The sequence below is a fragment of the Pinus tabuliformis genome, chromosome 9 (assembly GCF_031772625.1).
Source record: "Pinus tabuliformis cultivar Carrire ecotype Pingquan chromosome 9, CPIR1, whole genome shotgun sequence".
NCBI classification, from domain to species: Eukaryota; Viridiplantae; Streptophyta; class Pinopsida; order Pinales; family Pinaceae; genus Pinus; species Pinus tabuliformis.
Genome location: NC_142307.1, coordinates 1,313,534,850 through 1,313,555,183, shown reverse-complemented (window position 1 = coordinate 1,313,555,183; position 20,334 = coordinate 1,313,534,850). Strand labels below are relative to the sequence as shown.

The 20,334-nt window shown below is 36.3% G+C and overlaps 1 pseudogene; it reads right to left on the bottom strand.

The window, feature by feature from the left end:
• Positions 1 to 9,930: 9,930 nt before the first annotated feature.
• Positions 9,931 to 20,334, bottom strand: part of LOC149153365 (DNA replication licensing factor MCM4-like) — a 51,373-nt pseudogene continuing 40,969 nt past the window's right edge.

The window sequence follows — 20,334 nt, the reverse complement described above, 5'->3', positions numbered from 1 at the left end:
CAAGTTCTCTAAGAAACCTTCTGCCATCAAAATGGTGTTGGACCTCCATCTAGGAAGACTTAGGTATTGCTAAGTGGATTTGAGGGAAATGTTGATCACAATCTAGGCAAGTCATCTAATGGACCTTAATGGATGGAACAATAGGGAGACTAGAATTGGTTATGGATGTCTCTTATTTAGTTTTCCCATGTCTTAACATGGTCATGGCATGATGTAATCATGGGAAATTTTCCTTTTTATCCTCATAGGGTTGTGTGCTCCCTCTAATGTTCCTAGTAAGGGGTCTAAACACCCACTATGTCTCTTCCATCTATTAATATTGCCCAATGAATTCATGGAAGTGGAAGGATAAATTTCTGCCTCTACCACCATTTAGTCCTTATAAATCCTTTACCCAGATAGAATTCCTTCATTCGTTGGTAAATAAGCCTCCCAATTTTGTTTTTTCTAAACTTGCATCATGCTAAACCCTCAAAGGATTATAAAATCAGCATAATTCTCATTGTCTACACACAGAGTTTTCTTACTGAGACACTTTAAAGGGTGGAGACAATTAGTAGAGAATCTCACACATAATTAATCTACTTTTTGTTAATCTTTTGGAAAAGGAAATTCCCTAAAAGATTGTAGCAGGTTCAACAATTTTTTTTGTTTTCCTCTATCATTGTTAGGTCCCTATACTACTAGTGTAGCCCCTTATTGTTATTAGTGCAACACCCTTATTTTATTGTTGTGCCCATGTAGTCATCATATTGTTATTATGGTGCCCCATAGAATCCCAATATTGTTATTTTTGTGCGCTTACAATATTATTGTTATGTAGGCTATAATTATATTGGGACCCCTTAGACTCCTATATATTGAAAGCAGTTCTTGTCATTTGTATCATGCAATAATTGTTCATTTGTGTAATGTAAACGAGGTTTCCCCCTTGAATAGGATTAGTTTGAAGTTTTTGATCTATCTCTTCTTCTATTTTGTGAGTAGATTGCATAACATTTGGTATCGACACTTTGTATTCTAGGGTTTCGACGCTTCAAACAGGTCATTGTGGCATTTTCGCAATAACATATTTTATATGAATATTCAGAAGCTAAAATTAAAACCTATTTGAGAGGAAATATTGATGAACTTAGTGTCTGAATTTCAGAGCTTTTCTGACTATATTTTCGGAGATATGAGTTGAGGAAGTTAGGGTTTTTGTAGGCTCCTGAATTCCATCTCAAACAAGGTACCTGAGGAAACTCCTCATAACTTTCTCTGTGAACATTTGATTAAAATTTCGTACAAAGAGACAGAAATAGGATGGACTTTAGCTTATTGAGTATCATTTTTAGGGCTGAAGGTCAAAACAGTAACACGTGGAACTTCATACAAGTTCACTCTACCGAACCAATCTATAATCAGGTCATTGTGAGATATTGGGCATAATGCTTTCTTGGAGAATCCAATCTCAATCATACTTGTGGGTTTGGAAAGAGGACTCAAAGGGCTACCACAAGAATAAATTTCATACCTTGGAGAGCAAAAATTATAGAGACAAAAAAAAATTAATATCGAGCTCCTACAAAGCGAAAAAAAGGTGTGTAGCCTTTTTTTAAAAATTGCATTGGTTTTGTTCAAAAAATTAGTTTGAAGTGATTCAAAGGGAATAGTGAAGAATAATTATCATTAATTGATTCCCTGAAGAAATAAAATTGAAACACATATTAAGAAACCCGCAATCTCTCCCATGACGCATGAAGAAGAGGAAGACATGCAACATGACATATCAAAATTACAAGACCAAGTGCAACAAATTTTTCTCTCACAAAAAGTAACAAAAAATGAATTGGAAGCTATGATGAATGTTAAGATAGATGTTATAAAAAGGGACATCGAATTTTTGAATGATGGTTTAAAAGAATACATGGAAGAAATAATGAATTTCAAGATAGAAGGGTTGAAGGAAGGTTTGGGAAAGTTGCTAGAAGAAAGGCGCCCTCGTGGTGATAGTGCAATCCATGAAAATCATGATGAAGACAAAAGGAATATCAATTATGATTTTATAGACTCTAATGTGGGGTTTAAGAACCACCACATTACAAAGATAGATTTGAGTAAGTTTGATGGCAAGGATCCAGTAACTGGGATACTACAGATGGAGCAATATTTTGATTTACATGATGTGCAACCCTCACAAAAGGTATGTATTGCATATTTATATTTAGAACTGAATTAGTTTGTATGGTATAGAGGTCTTTGTTCTCATAAACCACTTGTCACCTGGTCAATTTTCATGAGGAAATGATAGCACATTATGAGGATATAAAGAGAAACACATTTTTTAGCTAATTGATCAATCTCAAACAAAAGGGTTCATTGGCGAAGCACATTGAAGACTTCCAAAAATTGAATATTAGGGTAACCAATATTCCAGTGGAGCACAGGATTGATGTCTTCATAGGGACTTTAAAATATAACATCCAACATGAGGTTCGCCTTTGGGAACCTGATTCATTGGAGAAGGCATTCAGGGTGGGAAGAAAAGTTGAAAGCAAAATTATGTCAACAAGGAAGTCTACTGACCATCACTATAAAAATGGAAGTGTTTCTTCTCTTCGTATTCCACAACCTACAAGTTTTACACCACAACAATTGGAGGAAAAAAGAGCAAAAAGGATTTGTTATAGTTGTGATAGAAAATACACTAAAGATCATAAGTGTGCTGAGAATAAATTAATTTACATAGATTGGGAAGAGGAGGAAAAAAAGAACAAGAAACGTCAAAAGAAGAGTATAGACACCAAGAACCAACCGCAGAGAAAGAAGAAATGAATCAGCCATATCTTGTAATGCATTGGCACATTATGGATATCATCCACCATCTATCACAACATATTTAAGAGAAAATTCTAAGGTTCAAGCAGTGGAGGATCACATCGAGCATCAACAACAAGTTCTCCAACTCTTAAAGGATAACCTCATGTTGACACATAATCGAACGAAACAACATGTAGATCAACATTGCAACAAAAGAAGTCTTGATGTAGGTGACTGGCTATTTTTATGGCTACAACCATACAAACAAATGTCCCTCAAGAAAACTCAAAAGGATAATAAATTATCACCAAAGTACTATGGTCCTTACAAGGTGCTACAAAAGGTTGGTACTATGGCATACAGATTGGAGCTTCCTGTATCTTCCTGAGTGCCCGCAGTTTTCCATGTTTCATGCTTAAAGAAGGTTATAGGTGACAAGATCCCAGTTCAAACAATATTTTCGGAACTTGACGAGGAAGGAAAAATCATATTATAACCTGAATCAGTCACAGAATCAAGAACATGACAGCTACGAAATTGATCAATTTCAGAGTATCTCATCAAGTGGAAGAACTTACCTGTTGAAGACTCCACATGGGAGGATGATACTTTTAGATAGAAGCATCCAAAACTACTCAATCGTTGAGGACAACACTTTTTCGGAGGAGAGGAGCATGTTAGGTCCCTATACTACTAGTGTAGCCCCTTATTGTTATTAGTGCAACCCCCTTATTGTATTTTTGTTCCCATGTAGTCCCCATATTGTTATTAGGGTGCCCCATAGAAGCCCAGTATTGTTATTGTTGTGCCCTTACAATATTATTGTTATGTGAGATCTGATTATATTGGGACCCCTTAGACTCATGTATATAGAAAGGAGGTATTTTCATTTGTATCATGCAAGAATTGTTCATTTGTGTAATGTAAAGGAGGTTACCCCCTCGAAGAGGCTTATTTTGGAGTTGTTGATCTATCTCTTCTTCTATTTTGTGAGTTGGTTTCATAAAAATCATCCTCAAGACAAATTATAGATGGAATTTCTAGATATGTTGCAATTGGTGCCCCTTCCACCTGCAGGTCCTATGTTCCCCTTGGACATTCCATCAAAAAATAGTTCCTGAAGGGTATGGATACAATGACTTCTAGGAGGGACATGGGAGATACAAAGTTTTGGGGCTTTGGAGCCAATCTCACATTTGCAAGCTTCAGATTCCACAGACTTGTCTTTCCCCATTAAAAATTGGATTTTAACAACTTTCTCTAGAGGGACATGGAATACCCCAAGCCCTGGGGCCTTGGAGCCAATCATGGATTTTAAGTATTTAGAGAATATAGACCTATATATTCCTTTTAAAATTAGATTTTAACAACTCACTTAGAAGGGAACCTGCTTGGGCTATGATTATGTGAGGTGGTTCCATGTCATCAAAAATCAGTTTATTTCTAGCTTCTTAGGTTTTCCTTTGACTAAAACTAGTCAACTATAATGCCAGGCCCGTAAGAGAGTACTCCAGTCTATGGTTTCCCTTACCTCATGCATGGTTGGATCCTCGAGAACTATTCTCCAAGCTTTGATAGTTAATCGACAATTTTAAAAAATGGCTATGGTATTAATCATCAAAACCACAAATAAAATATTCCATGTAATTCCATGTAAGATTCAAGAAGAATGGAGCTTAAAGACATGAGACTATGCACAAGGATCTATTGTTGAATAATTCCAAAAATAAATAAATCCCACCTTGAATCCTCCATGTTAATGATGACATTTACCAATGACATTATATGTTGTTAGACATCTTATGTAATGTTAAGTACATTTGAAGGCATAATACACTGAAAGAAAGCAATGAATTAAGCATAAATATATTTTTAAAAGTCAAAATAGTTCACAAAAGACAATATTCCAAACCGGAAATCTTCACCACCATAAACATATTCATTCCCATGAACGGCTAGTTTCTTCATGATCCAAGCACTCTTACAAGAAAATGAGAAAAAGAAAAGCATAAATATGGTATTGTTGGACATTATTAAAATTTACAAGAAAAATATCATAGAATACCTGTTAGTGTCAAGACTTCATGATCCAAGCTTAAAAATCAAGGAATGATAAAAGAAAAATCAATACACTATTTGAAAATGCAACAAGTGACTAAAATGTATAGGGCTAGAATAGTTAAAATATCATCTCAGAGCACAAAACCAAAACCAAGCCTTGTTGATCCAAGATAATGCATAGGAAGACATAGAACAACAACCCAAAGCATTTTGGATAGAGGATACTAAGGCTAGCAATAGTTCAAGAACATAATTTTAATTTCAAGGGAAGAATTAATGTGATCATGTTCCCTAGAATATATTTATAACAATATTTCATGCTATTGTTTATATACTTTGAATACATGTTATAATAAACATCAAAAGCAGTAAATAGAGAAAAGGAAATGAAAAGAAAAATTAGATGTCCTTTAAAACTGTTTACCTATTCATTCTCTTCGGAATTTACAAATGAAGCTCCCACAGATTCTAATTGTTGTAACTGTGGTAGTTGTTGAGGAATTTATTGAACAGGTTGTGATTGAAGTGGAGACTATTGAAAGGACTATGAATAATGACCTTGGGAATCGAGAGAAGGAAGTTGAACTTGTGTTTGTCCAGGCTTCATGAAATTAGTTTGATGTTGATGGTTTAGTCATTGAAATTGTTGATGTTGAAGGGGTGGTGCAGATGGAGGTGGAGGTAGTAGAGTTTGCATAGAAGGTTGTACAGATTGTGTGATAGGAGACACAGAAGTGAGTCTTTGTGATTGTTTCCTTTGTGAGAAAGGAATGTTGCTCGATGATGGTGTCATGGGTGACAGGAATTCAAAGCTTGGGGGATGGAAGCCAAGGGAATAACCCACTTTGGCCTGATATTTTGGTACCATTCCTAATGGCATTTTTGTACCTGATGAACTAGAGTCATTCACTTAAGTCACAGGGTGACCAGTAGAATGAGTTAAATTGAATGAAGATGAAAAGCCAAAACTTGAATTGTTGTGGCCAGGAATAGAAATTTGAAGTGTTCTCAGCCTTGATTGTGAAGTTGGGCTATCATTTTGATGTGTTAGGTGAGGAGGTCGACCCATTACAGGTCAATGTCCTAATGCACCTTGACTACTTTGTGGAAAAGACGATGTCTGAGTAGAAATATCTATGATATTTTAAGACACAATACCTTATTGTAGAAGATAAAATGGTTAGTTCTCTTCAAAATCCTACATTAAGAAAAATATAATTATGTTATACATCCTTTATCTTTACATGCTAAGGAAATCACTAAAAACCCAAGGAAAAAAGGAAACAGGGAATATATTTTCATCAAAATAATTAGATCAAAAAAGACAACAGGGAGAAAGGAATCCTACCCTTCTAGTAGGTCGTCTCTCCTCACTCATCATAGGTCTATTCATATGAGACAAGGGTCCATGCATCTTCCAATCCCTGTCAGGAAGAGTAGGTTCCAGACCCGTTATTTTCTCTCGCTCTAAGCCTGACGACTTCTTTAGGTCACCAGGAAAATAATTATATTTCCTTGAGTTATCATGTCCTCTACCATGATTATCCAATCTTGGGCTCATATCCTCTCAAAGTATTCTTATTCCTCTAAATTTCACTAGTTTCTAGACACCATTCTATTTCTTATTATATCAATTTCCTGAGGTAGTTGTACATGTGAAAGTAGTCCACGTGAAGATATCTGGCCCCTGTAATTTCCATAGGCATCAATTAGATTACCATGTATTGGTCGATGCCTCCAATCATAGCCTTTACTTGAACCATATGCTACACTCATATTAGTAGTGTCAAGCTTCCTGAAGAAATCTCCATCACATTTCCACCCCAAGGCCTTTCCCACCCATTATCATGCTCTGCTTTCCTATCATTCAGCCTTCCAAAAATCCTTGATGGATAAGGATTCCTTCCAAATACAATTCTTGATGATGCTAGAGGACAACTCTTGCCTCAAACACTTGATAGAGAAGGATCCCTTCCAATTCCAACTCTTGGTGGATAGGAAACTCGTCCACCTCTTAACCTGGAGAGTAGAGGGGAAGGTTTTCCAACTCCCATCCTTGACAAGGGAGAGAGAGGCCTTCCAAGTCTAATCCTTGATGGAGAAACATTTAAATCGTAATCATTATAGCTTGTAGCAGGATTTTGTCCATATCCAAGTTCAAGAAAATCATTTGCACTTTCCAATTGATGGGCCTTCTAGTAATAAGAAATAATAGTCAGTGGTAATGTAGAAAGATATGAAACCTACAAGCCAAAATCAATCCTACATGCATAACATACAACATCCCACATGAGGTCACAATATGATGGTGATGATAGGGCATGTGGGGCCACCAAACAAGATTTGACTATCCAAGAGCATGATTATAGAGGTTGGGACCACATACAAAGGAAATAGTACCTGAAAGACTTTGACACAATATGAACCCCCCTGTTGCAGCAGCCTAGCCACACATGCAGTTCAGAATAGTATGAGAATAGGACATTTATTTTTGTAGGTTGGATACATGGAACTTTGTGATTTTCCATTCAAGGAACTAGACACATTTAGGGGAGAAAGTCAATTAAAAGAATCTATAGTTTAAAAAATAATATACAACACCAAGCATCAATGAAAAAACTAAGTAAATGTGAATGAGAATCACACAGAAAGATAAAGATGTTCAACAATCCAAATAACAATAATCAAAACTACTATTTAAAAAAAATGATGAAGTCCATTGTAATGAAAGAAGCTAGCTAGACAAAATTCCCAATGAGTTTTCTAAAAAAATGCACAAGCATCAATGGTTTCCAAATCAATGTTCTCACAAACTCATACTCAACAAAGACTCGTCTAGCCTGGGACTCAGCAAGACTTGATAACTTGGGAAAGACTCAACAAAGACTCTATCCAATGGCAAGTGTCAAGAGCAAGTCTTAGGAAAGACTCACGAATCTTAGCCAACTGGCGAGTTTCAAGAGCAAGTCTTAGGCAAGACTCACGAATCTTAGCCAATTGGTGAGTTTCAAGAGCAAGTCTTAGGCAAGACTCACGAATCTTAGCCAACTCAAACTACATTGTTCCAAATTATTGTAAGCATTAGTTGCAAAAGCTAGGTCAGATTGAACAAGGTTAGAACTGTGAAAATAAGTAAATAAACTTTGATGTGCCACATATAGAGAGGTAATTTTCTATAAGACATGTAAATGTTCATGATCATATTAACCTAGAAAAAATAATCTTACAGATATCTACATCATTGGTTACCATTAGGTGTAAACTTCAATCTGTACACTATCTCAACAATTGGGCTACATATCATAGAAGAATATTTTACGTACTTGAAATAAAATTTAACAATTGTACATGCTTAAACTAAAAGTATATGTTAACTAGAAGTCACCTACAGAGTCATATTTTGACTGTGTTGTTTATCTTAGAAAAGGATAGAAGAATAACATGCATGTAGTCTTTGGGAATCTTCAGGCCACCTTTTTGGACTTTCATGTATAGATCTACCAAATCTCTCTAGTTTCGGACTTGATGAATCCTCATTTATTTCTGAATTTGACCCCTCTACCTACCATGTGGATCATGTACACATTTAACAACCAAATTAATTTTATACACCTTAACGATATCAAATATGGGACTGTGTTACATAGAAATGTACTAGAGATCATATACAACATCAATAGCCCAGGTGTTCCAACCATAAACTAAATTTTGAATGCTTATCAGTGATGTTCTCTGATGCATCTTAAGGGAAAGCCTCTCACCATGCTTGATTGTTAAAATTGTTGTCTAGCCTCCAAGTACTTTGGATTTACATGGATGTTGTGGCCCGACCACTGGTCTAAGACTCAGGTTGTCTTGGAGATGTAGTCTCAAAGGATGGACTATCAAGAGGAATCTGGAGGTCTTCCTCGATGATACAGAGAGGTGTAGAATGCAACGCTCCTCCCCATGTCTAGTAAATATGTTGCATTGCACAATGGGAAGGTGGCTGAGATCTAAGGTTTTGTCACATGATCGAGGCATATTATTCCATCATAGCCCTTTGTCTAGTGTAATATTATCCTCTGCATAGGATGAAAAAGGTCATCTCTTAATGAAAATTATCGAGATGCTAACAAAGGAAACCTATGCAGTTGTGGACGCACTCTTAGGTCATTATAGCCATTGTCTTGATGTATTGTTGAAGATCTCTCTAAGAAAGGAATCCTTGTTTTGGGTTTTTCTCCCATGTGGGGTTTTTCCCTAGTGTTTGACCTAAACATCTATATCTCTTATTATGCTTTGTTATATTTGTTTTCTCCTTACTGTTATTGATTGATTTTTTAAGTGAAATTGATGTTGGAGACGAATAAATTATACAAGAAGCTCTAACAAACTCACTTGTAATTAACTAGAATATCGTTTATCTTAAGCAATAGAGACCATCCTCATAAATCAGACTAATAGAGGAAAGCAATGCATGCCTAAATGGATATCTTAGTAACTTAATTATCAATAGAAAATTGGTGGCATAAATGGATGCATTGGAAATATCATACTAGATTATAATGACACATTTTACAACTTTAACGGTTATGGCCCCCAAAATCAAACAATTACTTCGTAAAATTTTAACTTGACAGTTGAATAATGCAAGGAACTAAGGACTGCAAAATCAATCGAAAGAGAAAATTGTTGTATAATTGGTTACATAAGAAGGAATAATATAATATTTCACACCTTTTGACTCATGATATACCAATTTTAATATTATAGTTAGAGCTCATAAATCAAGGCTTCACAAGGTATAAATATTTCTATGTTACATTTGTTTGGCACAACCATTCTCAAGAATCCTTTTCTTAACTTGAATTTTTCATCCCTTCTGGTACTCGTTTGAGTTGGTAAGCAACACTTCCATGAAGCAAGACAACAGTTTCAGGGTGGCATACAATTGTGTCAAATACACTAGCTAGAAATATTACTAATTGACTTCAAAAGAGGATCACACAGAAGGCATCAGTGTAAGAGATGAAATGGGTCTGTGAAATAAAACCTTGCTACTTTCTAGGGAGACTACTTTGTGTCTTAGATTCTCTTGACATTGTCTCCATGAAAAACTACAAATCCCTTGGTCATGAGGATTCCAAGAGCATTGTGAATCTGAAAGAAACCCAAAGAAAAACCAATTAACCATGTGAGCATACCAATGCAGCCAACCAATAAAGACAATCATTTCAACCAAAACATACAAACAATCAATTATGTCAATTAGTATATGTAGTCATGATTGAATTGAAAATACATAGATGGCATCATTAGATCATGAAGATCAACTTCGACTGGTCCTACTTGCGCATCTCCTCCAAAAGCTAGAAGTTCATCCATATATCATAGGTTGGGATTTTAATGCAAAAAAAAATCATAACATTGCTAGCTTATCTAGAGAAGTCAAGAATATGTCACCTCTGATGTTCGAGTATATGGTCCTCCAGCCTATACCTTTTCCATGATAAGATTCTTGATTGTTGTAACTAGATTAGCTCGCCTTATTCTTTCATTGGCATAAACTCCTGTTGTAATGAGATCCATGTCAACAGTCCCTATCACCATGACACAATGCATTCAATGAAATTACTGTTGTATAGTAAATACCTTAGACCTAGAATAAATCGATATAAAGAAAACTAAGGCATGGTTCCATCCATACGAGTGACACTGACATGTTTCAAGACTATATAATAAAATACTTGTAAACCTAGGCAAACTAACCACCTTTTATCAAGAAAGTTGTAGAATTTACCAGTGACATGATCAACATCATATTGTTGAAGGGAAACTTTAAGAAGTCTGAATGCTTCAGCCACATCACACTTTTCAACTTGTACAGACCACCACTATTAGCATGATTTGTATAACTGCAATTTTCATGGCCATATAAGATATATATATATATATATATATATATATATATATATATATATATATATATATATATCTATATATATATATATATATATATATATATATATATGACTTTACAGTCCCATATGCACTTTGATTTACTTGGGAAGATAGTTATATGAAAAACTTCTATTGTAGCTAAGGTTGAATTCTTACCGACTAAGAGAATCAAATATGAGCATGTGCTTCACTAATTCGTATTAGGATCACAATTTGTCTAGATGTTGTTGTGATAACCTGCAAATTTTATGAAGGGACCAAAATTGAATTAGCACAACATGTAGAATTTTATTTTTGTCTAAATATGATGTGGAAGAGAGAGACAGAGAGAGAGGTAGAGAGAGAGAAAGAGATCAACCATTATGTTTGACTATATTTTCAGTAAATATTTTGGACAAATGTGAAACTAACCTTTCTACTGTTGCTAAGAAAGTTTCCCCTCTTGAGAATTTCAACATAACCATGGGTAAGATCCTTTATAGCCTCATCAGATATCTTGGGATGTATGTGTGGTCTTGCATAACTGATATATAAAGTTAGGGTTGATACATCCAATGTGTCCACTCTTAGGTCCTGTAACGATAAATGATATAATTGCAGTCATGTAAATTGGAATAATGTCCTCCAAGTACCATATGAAGCCATCCCAAGCAATAGACATAATTCCATACCTCAGGCTCTTCATAATGCAATGCAACAAAATTCCTTGCAAGGCACCAATGAGTTTTCTCATCGACTTTGTCAAGAACCAAGTAAATCAAATCAAACTTTTAGGTGTAAACCCTTAATTTTTTGGATTTGAAAAGTGAGAAAACCTCGTAAGGACTCGTACCATGTCCACGACACTGAATAAGCTTTACCTGGAGAGAAATGTTGGAGGAAGTTGGATATTGTCAATGATTGGAAGTCTCGAATTGTAGCGTGAACCACTAGGGTTGGCACAAGATAACATATATTTTCTAGCATTAAGGGATGTTATGATCCCAGCCTTGTCAATTGACATGATCTTTTGTTCCATCACCTGCCTCAAATAACATAACACATTGAGAAGTGATAAAAATGTGTAGAAAATAAAATAGAGTGTGTGTAAGCTTGATCAAGAGAAAAACATTGAATGCAAAATATTTAGTCAACTGATTTAAAGAGGGAAATCCCACCTCATGTAGCATGCTTGAAGCATTTTCTAACATCTTGTCAAACTCATCTGTGCAACAAATTCCTCTCTCACTCAATACTAGTGCTCCACTTTCCAATGCCTATTAAATATGAAAACTAATCAATAATCCAGAATTCCAATGGATGTGAAAGTTCCATTACTTCTTATTAAAAGATTCAATGATGCAACATCAGAGTTGTTAAACATAAAGTTTCACCAGTTTCACAATCCCTTGACACATAAATAGTCAAACCAACTACAGAGCTTCCTCAACCACTTGTATAAATACCTCAAGGAGCCAACTTATGTACATACTAAAGTAGTTGAGACTTACTCATACCTAGGTTCCCAACAAGAAAAATGTTGATGCCACCATGGAAAGTGACACCTACGACTAAATTTAGTGGCTTTCCCCCAAAAAGTTGTTTCAAGCAACAATAGCCACTTCAAGGGTTGGATCACAGTACAGGTATAAGAAATTACTAGAAATGAAAGAGACAAAGGTTCCATGTAGTATTACCTAACATAAACATTTTTTCACATCTTTCAGCTCTCAGATACTTGGAGCCAACGAGTTGGTTAACTTCTTGTAGATATTAGGCTGCAATGATAGCTCTTTGAACTTCTCAACCTACAAATCATATATACAATCTTCCATGATATCTATTTCAACTTATCAACATAAAAATAGGAAATACATGTTAGTGAATTCAATAAATCCATTAGTTCAGCGAAAATTTGAAGATAAGAGTAAATTTATACCTTGGCTTCATACTGAGCAGCTGAAATATTGCCTTCTTGAAAAGAAGAAAAGTTATCACTAGTGGCATCACGCTCCATTGGATCTTCAACTTTGGGACATGATTATACCTTAAAAGGGGATTTTACTGTCCTCTATTTTTGTCCTACTCTAACACTCATGGCCCTAAATATTCTAGTTACTTGAAAAATATTCACAAGTCATGATCAAAACACCTTTCACAACAATATTTTTTCTACAGAAAATAATTTCTGGAAATCACTCTCTACCTCAACTCTATCACCAAGTTTGGTAGCACCCACTTGATTTTCATGCATTAACAAGATGATTTTATGTGGGGTTTCCCCCTCTCGAATGGAATTGGGGGTTTCCTGCAGCCTTATGATCTACTTGTCAGCAAACATGACCCCAAAATAAAATAAAAGGAGAATGTTGTATTCAATAACTAGATTACTATTTAACTTAACTATATTAACAATTGCCTAGATCTATTATGAACCAAAGTCATGGAGTTCATAACAGCACATTCTGGCCTTCCACATCAAGTAGGTTTGTCATTTCAACCTGATAGCCATTTTATGAGTAAAAAATGGGTTTCCAAATACATTTTTGAACCTCTTTTGAGACATAACCATTTTCATATACAACAAGCAGTATTCACTAAGAGAGGTTGAGAACTATTTCCAATGGCATGAATAAATCATGAACATTGATGCATCACACTAAAATCAAATTATTTTCCCTTTAGTATAAACTCTATTCTAAGCAAGAAACTATATAATAATGAAGAAATGCAGGCTACAGTCAAAATCTATAACTACGAAACAAAGTTATAGTTTGTGTCAAGCAAATGGATACCTCTATTAATGGGCACTAGTGGTGGAGCATAGCCAAAAACAAGGCTCCTAAAAATGCCTCTTTGATTTATGGAATTATTGATTTGCATCATATAATCATCCCTCTCACTGAAACCATTTTCTCAATATCTATATTTCAAGGGCAACATAGGTTAGGATTAGTTTCTACCAAAAAGGGGCATTGAACAAAATGTCTAAAGAGATTAGATAGCATAGAAGAAAAAAAAATGCATTGATCACCAAATCCTACCTGAGGGATTCAAATCTTGCATGTTAATTGCATCTTTAAGATTGAATATTCTTTTTTGAATACAAAAGAAATTATGTAAATAAACATAAATGTTTTATACATTTTTATGGGGTGATCAATTTGAAAGCACCATGCAAATGAAACCATAAATTGAAAATGAGATATATACTTGACACATGAAATTTGAGAGGATTGCAGTCTACCTACCTATATGTGCTTCTCCCACAAAGATTTAAGGATAATAACAACATGCATTAAAACTATATCAAAAATATCAAGAACTTCAAGGGGGTATTTAACCATCTTCCCAAAAAGGTTGTCATCATAATCCAAGATGTTCATTGCATCAACGTTCAAAGAATCACCTTCTATTTCCATTATTTGCAGGGGTCTTCAAACTAACTGTTGTCAACACAAAATATAAGGTATCCAACCAAAGAATACACTACACGTAAAACATGTTAATAAGTGGAGAACTATTAAAAATAAGATAACAAACAAATATGACATACTCTAAAATCTGCATGAACTACTTGATTAACATCGTGAACATTAATGTTAGTCCCCCAAACAAGCAGAGGAGGGTTCCCATCAAGGTCACCCTCAGAATATTGATGCATCTGCATATACCAACCTAGAATGTTTACTATGTAGTTAACATTGTGCCTACCATAGGGAAAAAATTTATCATCTAAATTGACAATAATATACAAAAGATGCCTCCCTATTTATAATTGTCAACAAATTACCTCCCTATTTGTAATGCTAGTTGGAATCAACGTTCAATAAAGTGATTTGTGAATATATAATCTTGTGAAGGCATAGAATATTATTGACCAAATATTATCAGAAATTTGTTGTTTCATGCCAAAAATTGGGGTTCATGACTTAGATACTAGGACACCAAACACAACATCACAAAATTGTTGTTTGATGCAACAAAGTGAAAGGAGACAACTATATCTATTAACACTTCTCCCTAAGATTGACTTTTAGACTCTATATTAAGAAAATGTTCCAGAGTAAGTTCATGGCGTTCAACTTATCTATGACTATTCAAGGGTATTACAACTAGAACTCCAAGTAGCCTCAATTCAAGGAAGTTTTCCAAACAACTTGCTTGGAGCCTATTGACGATGTTGGACCTGCCAACATGTCAGGAGATCTCCCTAGTAAGAGTCCCAACTGTAGAAATTTTGAATAATATGACACTTATTCACAGAGATTATCCCGATTATACACTATCGCGGAATACATGCATAATACATAACCTCCTCTACGTTGATCATCAATTTAGTAGCATTAAAAACAATGAAACATCAATCGCATGCGCACATTAACACAGTATGTAACTCGGGGAAAGCATACAGCTGAAAACCCCACACTATCTGTATATTATAATGATTGAGAACATGTAACAATACATAGTACAATACTCCTCACAAGTACTCAGTACTATCTCCACCTGTTACACACAAAACTAGCTCAAATCTGAATCAATCACAAGTTCAAATCTCCTATGCTGCTTGCCTGCCTCCACTGTGCAATCCTGCATGAGAATAATGAGTATGGCTGATCCAAACTCATATTTCCTTGGCTGAACCATGCAATCCTCATTGGCAATACTCAATCCATTGATTATGCAAGATCTCATGCACAACTATAGTCACAACTGATAGCAATCTCAACCTCTAACACCTGTCTCCACTGAATTGTCCATGCACTGAGTTAACTGATGTATTCTTTAGTTGCTTTATGAGTTAATAATTAGTGAATTAATTAAAAATTAATTCACATCACTCATCACTAGTGTATTCTACAATTAGACTAAATAGAACTAGTTTAACCAAGTCAAACTGAACACAACTCCATCAACTCCTCAATCAACTCCACCAAAACTCAACCACTTGAGTTCTAACTGAAGTCCACCATGCAATAGCTCAACTGACTCACAAGAAAATTGTATTTCCTTCTGATAGCTGCATGTGTCACATCTATAGCTCAAACTAAAGTGCTCCAAGAGGATAAGATAATGTTTATAGTCCAAATATTATTATGAGCTAATAATATTCGACTGTTCTATTTTTAGCCTAGCAGTCTAAAAATAGAATCCGCCCATATGTCTAAAAATAGAAGTCCATTTATTTTTACCAACATGACCAATAATCCACAAATAGCATCCTGCAACTCATAGACCATGATCCATATGTCTAAAAATAGACATAGTCTAAAAATAGACTTTGCGCCAAAAATAGCCTGCGGGCCCACTTAGTGAAGGCGACTCCTTTCCACTAAGCTCCATCATCTTGTTGCATTTTCAACACTCCCTCTCAACAATATATGGATTATCTGCAACCCCTATCCTGTAACTCTGGAATGTACTGCATGCAACACATTTGCCCGGTCCACTTGCTCCAACAACACTTGGAACAAAAACACTCCCAACTGACCACTCTGTTCAGCTAGGAACATACTCTGATGCTGAAGCTCTACTTGCTACTGACAAGTGCTCCCTCTCTGACATCTGCGCTACTGCAACATCTCCATGCATCTCACACCATTGCACACCTCTCTGTGCCACCTAGCACTATGCAAAACACTTGTGCCTCTCGCATTGTTGCAGCCTGCTAGCTATGCGCTGTCCTGGGATTCCCTTCACTTTCGCTCTCTCTGCCGCTCCATCCGCATCTATCTCTACCCAATTAGTCAGTTCCTGCTACTCCACATCGGGGCTCCCGTAGCAAGGTCTCATCCAAGAGGTTGGGTACCTCAAGGATCCTTCCCCTCCTCCTTGGGACAATCACTCTATATCACCCTACCTCCTACCTGGAGGTATGGCTGCATGCGATCCCTCTGCCCACCTGGCTCGAAGTTTCCCCCTACTGGAGGTCTCTGAATGAGTAGATGTCTCTACTCGATCTCCTCTCAGCTTCCCTTGTTGTGGCTGCTCCACAACCTCCTGAAGCTGTTGCACCAATCGTGGCTCCTCCACAATCGTCTGAGACTTCTTCTGGCTCTGCATGTTGAGAGGTAATATACGCTCCCTCTCAACCACCAAGTCTCCATCAGTTGCCTCGCTGCTCAACGCTTTGCATACATCTTGAACCTCAAGAGCATACAGGTTCTTGACCCGTGAACCAATCTGCTTCACCTGTCTAGTGATGATGTGTCTAAGGACAACCTTTCCCTTACTGAAGACTACATCATAGCCTCTGTCTTCCAGCATCGCGATTGACACCAAGTTTCTCTTAAGTCCTAGTACATACTTGACATCGGTCAAGGTAAGGCGAGCTCCATGCTCCCTCTGAAAAATAACTGTGCCTACACCTGAGACACTATACTTCTCATCATTACCCATCACTATGAGTATCTGGAGATCTTTCTCCTCCAAAGTACTGAACAAACTCTTGTCACCGGTCATGTGGAAAGAAGCTCCACTGTCAAGAAACCAACCACTTCCCACCATGGATGAAACCATGCATGCGAAGAGTGTGAAATCCAACTCAAAATGTGAAGCAAGGGCCTCACCTTCAGATCCTTCCCCAGATCCCTTCTTCGATTTCTTCATTGGGCAATTAGTAGCATAATGGCCCAATTGCCCAACTCATGACAACGAAAGCATCTCACCTTCAACTTGTCAACCTTCTTCCCATCATTGGAAGAACAGGATTCAGAAAGAGAACCCTTCTCCTTCCCCTTCTTTGCTTTGGCAGCCAAAGCGCAATTTTCTTCATCAGATTCCTTTGATGAAGATCCGTCCCTGGTATTCCGCCTGATCTCCTCTTTCACAAGATCTGACCACGGTCTCTCCCATCCTGGAAATTTCTCTCGACCATTAACAGAGTCTTGATAGGAATGCCAACTCTTCAGAAGACCAAGGAGAGCCAAGTTCACCAAGTCCTCATCATCAACAGTCACCCCCACACTTCCCAGCTCATCCTGGCATTGGGTGAACCTCGTGAGATACTTGGGCATACTGTCTCCATTCTCACACTTAATGTTTCTGAGTTTATCCTTGAGCGCCAGCTTCCTCTGGTCGCTCTTGCTTTGGAATAAATCTGTCAACGCTTTTGTTGGGCCATGAATACGACCACTTTGTAACACTTATTTCATCCATTTTTACTCTTCTCTATTATATAATTTATTATAATTTATCATTTAAATCCATTTTATAAATGATTTATGCTCTCATGGATGAATATTATTTATTCTCCTTTATTTCTAATAAATTGATGATTATGCATTATTTTACCAATGATAGTTTTAATAAGTTGGTTATAACATTATTTACCATTTTTAGCCTCCAAGGTAACTTCCAGATTGAAGATTTGATTTTTAAATCTGCCAACTCAGAAATTCGCTGGTTTAAGGAGTGACAGTTTTGCGGTTGAGATTCTGAGCAAATGAAGACGAATTTGAGAAATCCGGAACATGGGTTTTGTCCAGAACGGGCCCAATTAACTTTATCAAAGAACGGTTTGCCCAAATTCGGCTTGTACAGAGAGAAACGTAGGGTTCTTTGAGCACAATTTTCTCAGATTTGCAGTTGCGGCCGTCCTCCAAACTTTAGCTGCAAACCCAAATTCGTCTTGCTTTTGTTGAGAGATGAAAGGAAATATATTTTCTTGTTGATCATCTAGTTAGAATCAACCCAAATTTGTAAAAGAAATCATGTTGTAATTATCTATGTTATAACTACTCTCTGATCTTTCTCTATTTAAATGAAAACAAAGATCAGAGAGGGGGAGACTTTAGGCTGACTTTGGGGATTCGAATGATGGTGAATTGATGATTTGAATTAGAGATTCAGAAGCAAGGATTCATGATAGGATAGGAGGAAGGAAGGATTGTTTTATGCTGTAAGTCTCAAAGCTTCAACTATTGTAATGATTTCACTATTTAATGATTAATACATAATTTGGGCGTTGCTGTTCACTCTTTTCCTTCTGAAGTAACCCAGCAGCGTCCGCTGGCGGCTAAGGGCCCAGCCTCTGGTGGAGTACGCTGCTGCTGTTGTGTATCATATCTTTACAATTGCTTTTGTATCATTATAATTTGGTTTCTGTGAGGATTGTCTGTATAATTTGGTAATCTGACGTGTTTGTCATATGCTGTTCTATGCTCTGTTATGACTACTTCATTAATGGTTTCATTCAAGAGATTTATGTAAGTAACTCTGTATCATGTAAATGAACCTCTTCAGAGTTGATTGCATGTTCACTATTTAAGCCAATTGTTTCTGTTACAGAGCTTTCATATTAAATATTGGTATTGGATTCATTTGAACTCTTATTCGTGGGAACCCGAAAGTAATATTATTTCATTTGGAAACAGAAGTCATGTTCTTTGGAAACATCAGATTGCTATAATAAGTATGTTGTGTATATATGATAAATGTTGTTCCATAATTCATTTGTGAATATCTTCTCATAAAATAAGGTTCATTGGAATTGCTTTTGACGATTGTTGTTTGATTGCGGAATGAGAGTTCAGTTCTAACTCGCGAGATTTAGTTCTTTTGATTGCTGTTTCATTTACTACTATTCTATTTACTGCTGTTCTATTTCCTTTTGCTATTCCATTTTACTTGCTGCCATTCCATTTACTTGCAATTGCTGCTTTGGTGTGAGAGAAGGTCTAAAGCTGTAGTGAGTCAGCAAGTCGCTGCTTAGCTCCCGGATCTTTGGTCCATGCTCTAATTTCCTTTCCATCAATTTCTAGAGGAATGAGTTATTGCTACTATATCCTCGATTGATGGTTGTTTGAATGAATGATTTAGTTTAGAACATTTCAGTTTCTTGTTGTTCCAATTAGATTTTTTTTTCAAGCATTCATTTACTTTTGGGTTTTAAGCACTATACTGCAAAACATTACTCTTAAGTAAATAGGCGCCTCAGACTGAGTACACTCTTGAAATAAAAAGTCGTCCCTGGGTTGATAATTAATGTGAAGGTAATTAGGAGTTTAAAAGACACCTTTTTATCGCTCCACATTTTGGCGCCGTTGCCGAGGAGAGTGTAGCCATTTCTAAAGAGTAGTGTGAATCTGATGAGTGCCTGCTAGGGAAGAGTTGGATCTTAAAAACGGAAAGTAAGAACCTGCGTACGGAGCATGTAAAAGCCCTGCTCCCCCGTCCGCTTTCCAGCAGGACTGTTAAAGAACCTAGGGTAGAAATAGATGTTTGAATTTTTGTGTGAATGATTAGAAATTTTTAAAAAAATGAATCACATGATCTCACGCAAGTGGTGATGTAAGCACCACCCATTTCACTAACCGATTGACAGGAACATTTGAAGAAGGAGCCTCGAAGAAACACATGAAGAACATCTTAAGCTATGGTAAGAAATGGCTCACGTTTCTACTTTTGAATTTCCTATCAAAGATCTAGGAGGAGTGACACAAATACACATAATTCCCCCATCTTTACCAAATTTTCATGGTTTAGCAAATGAAGATCCACATACATTTTTGTTTGAGTTTGAAATACTTTGTAGAGGATATGATT